This window comes from Macaca fascicularis, chromosome 1 (genome assembly GCF_037993035.2).
Source record: "Macaca fascicularis isolate 582-1 chromosome 1, T2T-MFA8v1.1".
Taxonomy (NCBI): domain Eukaryota; kingdom Metazoa; phylum Chordata; class Mammalia; order Primates; family Cercopithecidae; genus Macaca; species Macaca fascicularis.
In genome coordinates, this window is record NC_088375.1 from 155,762,619 (window position 1) to 155,766,495 (window position 3,877).

At 35.1% G+C, this 3,877-nt stretch overlaps 1 long non-coding RNA gene across 1 annotated transcript; it reads right to left on the reverse strand.

Annotated features, from left to right (window-relative positions):
* Window positions 1-1,159: 1,159 nt before the first annotated feature.
* Window positions 1,160-2,160, reverse strand: LOC135964852 (uncharacterized). Its single transcript, XR_010577610.2, has 2 exons — window positions 2,034-2,160; window positions 1,160-1,341 (listed from the first exon to the last, which is right to left on the reverse strand). It is a non-coding gene; the product is annotated as an uncharacterized lncRNA (long non-coding RNA).
* Window positions 2,161-3,877: the final 1,717 nt, after the last annotated feature.

The following is a 3,877-nucleotide window of genomic DNA, read 5'->3' on the forward strand; positions in this document are numbered from 1 at the left end:
TTTTACCATTTTGTGAATTGTTCTGAACTTAAATGTCCACTAAAACAACTTAGACTTCTGTTTGCTAAATCTATTTACTTTTCCAATATTCTGAAACAAAAAAGGTTTACCTCCACAAATTGAAAAAAAAGCAAAAAAAAATCTGTTTCTAAGGTTAGACAGAGATATATACTATTTCCATATTTATTTCACAGATTGCAACTTTGGATATTTAATCAGTAAAATACAAATGTGTCAAGGTATAATATTGTTTATGCCTATCAATGTAAAAACAGTGTAATAAAGCTGAAGTATTCTATTCTATTACCTTTCAGTGAAGTGAAAGTTATACTATCTCATTAGTATATTTGAATCCTTTATTATTTTTAATTTTAGAAATATTGCAGTTCACATTGCAATATTCCCTTTTAATTTACTATTTTTAAAGGGGTATTATAAATATGAAAGTATTTATAAAGTGAATTGCTATTTTTTCTTTTCAGAAAAGTACACATTTAAAATTGTTATTGTTAACAAAGAAATCATGGAGAACTATAGAGGTTTTCACAGTGGATCCATTTTCTGACCATTTTCTACTATCTATTAAATCATGTCTGCTTAAATATATAGCTTCTATCTATCTTTAAATCTTCTCATTAAAATGTAGAAGCAGTGACTTTGATCTCAAAAATAGGTAATTTTTCTTTGCCTACCTGTAAAAGTGTGCCAATACACTAAATTTGTGATTTTAAATTAATTTCTCCAGCTGTTGAAATGAAGCCTGCCAAATCTTGCTCTAACAAATAAAATGTTATCTAAATGAAGCAATTCTGCTACAGCTTTGCTGAATTCCTGTTCTCAAGAAAGATGAGCTACCTGCCAAAGAGTCTTTTGCATTTTTAGAGAATCCATGATAATAACTTCTCATTATCTTCTGATTTCTTACATGGTAAACCTGTGACCTATTATTATCAGTGCCATTGCAGGATGATGTTCTAGAAATGTGATATTAAAAATACTCATCTGTTTCATAGATGTATTCAAAACTTCATGTGGTAGACAGAATAATGCCCCCTCCCAAAAAAAAGTCCATGCCCTAATCTTCAGAACCTCTTAATATGATAGATTACATGGTGAGAATTCAAATTGCAGATGAAACTAAGGCTATTAATCAGCTGACCTTGAGATGAGGAGATGATCCTAGATTATCCGGGTGGGCCCAGTGTCATCACAGCGTCCATATAAGTGAAGGAGAGATTCAGAAGGAGGGCAGGAGTTGCAGTGATGCAGTGTGGTGCACACTTTACCAGCCATTGCTGGCACTGAAATGGAACTCCACAAACCAAGGAATGAGGACAGCCTCTAAAAGCAGAAAAAGGCAAGGAAATGAATTCTTCCCTGGCATCTCCAGAAGGGACTCAGCCCTGCTGTTACCTTTGTTTTAGCTCAGGGAAACCCATTTCAGACTTCTAAACTCCAGACCTATATGATAATAAGTTTATGGTGTCTTAAGCCGAGTTTGTGAATAATTTGTTACAGCAGCCATTAGGAACTAATACGATGGAAATATTTATGTAATAAGATATTCGGAGATGAACTACTGTTCAAATCATTAGGGCAAGCGTTCACCCAACTGTCTTCTTTTCATCCACCTTTCCATAGATATCACTGAACAAAGCTTATATTTGCTAGTATGACAGTTAAGAGCTTCTCATATCTACTTCCCTCCCCAGTTTTCATTTTTGCCTGACAGGTTTATCCAGTTATACCAAACTGTTTATCTTTCTCCAAATTTGCCATGGTTTACTGAATTCCCCTTTTCTGGAATTTCCTCCTTGTGACAATCATTACTCTGGCAAATATTACTTGTCCCTAATGCATCTTTCTTTAGGAAGCCTTCTCTGACTCACACAAGGAATTAATCACTTCTACCTTTGTCTCACCACTCTATCTATTACTTATCTATTTAACATTTATTACACTGTATTGTAATTATTTAGCCCAGCTCAGGACATTCACTGGAGGGTGTTTTGTTGTTCCTTTAAGACAGGTACCTTTTCATTTTGGGTTTCGTGAATCAATGTTACTTATCTTCTGTTGCTTCCTGAACACATGTTTGACGTCATAACAGGTCTGCACCCCCTGAGCAATCTGGCCTTTGCTCTTTTCCTTTACCTATTCCATTCTGGAAGCCCGTTTAGCCAGGCCTTTCATGCTTGTCTCACACACACATCATGCAATTAGGTGGAAAGGGATGACCCAGCAACTTCAAATTAGTAAAGTAGAGAAGGCAGAGGAATTAGGCCAGCAATATAGCCTTGAGCATGTATTATTCAATTCAGCTTTTTCAGAAAAGACATTGTTGGAGGATTTGTAAGGAGCTTTCCAAAATAATAAAAGTCATGCTTCATTTTCCGTTTGGTTGTCTTTCCTCGTGTTATTCCTTATTCCACTTCCTCATTTGATAGTGAGTTAGGTAAATATTAAGATTCGAGACTCAATCACCTTAACCTGTAAAATATATCACAAGATCATCAGTAAATACTAAATTACAAACTCTTCTTTTCTTCATAAACAAGGGGGAGTTGTAAAATCTCAGAAGATTCAATCGAATAACTCGATACTTTAAGCTTGGCCTAAAGCAATGAGATGGACAGACACCAGAGAAGTATAAGATAAATTCTCTGACTGTGTGAAAACTTGCTATTAACTAGAGATGTAATAATCCCCTAATAAAAAACATCTGTTGGTTGACTGATTACACTGTAGTTGAGAAAAATTTATTTACATGCAATGTAACAATTAGAAATAACATGAGAGTCTATGAACAAATAATCCACAATCTTCATACTAGGCATAACTAATAAGACTTTCATAATTTGATGATGATATCATTTCTTCAGTCCTTTTCAATTTAATGCCAGCCCCATAAAATTAAATGCTGACTCTGCATCATTAATTTTCAATATATTCTATCTAACTTTCAATACACATCTTCACTGCCCTACAAAATAGGGTCCATTTGTATATATCACATTATTGTCTAATTTCTCCAACATGAAATTTTTGAGGAAAGCATGAATTATGAATTCAATATGAATCCAGAAATCGTACCCCATTGTTCAAGTTTTCCCCCTACCTGCAATGTCTTCTTGATGCAAATTTTACCCATCATTCAAGACTTCATATTATGAAGCTCTCTGGTCAATTTGGTCCTTATTAATTTCCACAATCACTGCCACTATAGCACTTACAGGGTGTACATGATAACATAACACTTAATAAGAATCATTGTAAAGTCATCATTCAGTGCTCAAGCTTCAAATTCCTAGGTTTTAGATTATAGATAGGAGTTAAATAACTTAGTAAAGGCATTTAAAGAAAATATTTCTTCCTTGAACGTTGATGCAGTTTTGAATAAACTGTGCTATCCCATTTAATTCTCACACTAACATATGCAACTCTATCCTTGTCTTTTCAATATGAAAAGTGTCTAATGTCACACAGGTAGGAAATAGCAAAGTTAGTTTTCAAACTCAAAGCTGCAGCTCCCCTATAGCTGCTCCCCTATAGGAGCTCTCACAAACTTGCTCAGACTCAGACAAGGATTGAAAATGGCTGGATTCATACCCAAGCTTTCTGCATCTGTAGGGTATATTCCACAGCTATACATTTGTATAGTGTAAGGATAATATTCCAGTTTACAATTATGTTCTCTTGAGGCTAGAGGAAACATGGCATACTTTTTTATTTTTTCTTTGAAACTGAGTTTTGCTCTTGTCGCAGAGGCTGAAGTGCAATGGCGTGATCTCGGCTCACTGCAGCCTCCGCCTCCTGGGTTCAAGTGATTCTCTTACCTCAGCCTCCTGAGTAGCTAGGATTATAGGCATGCACCACC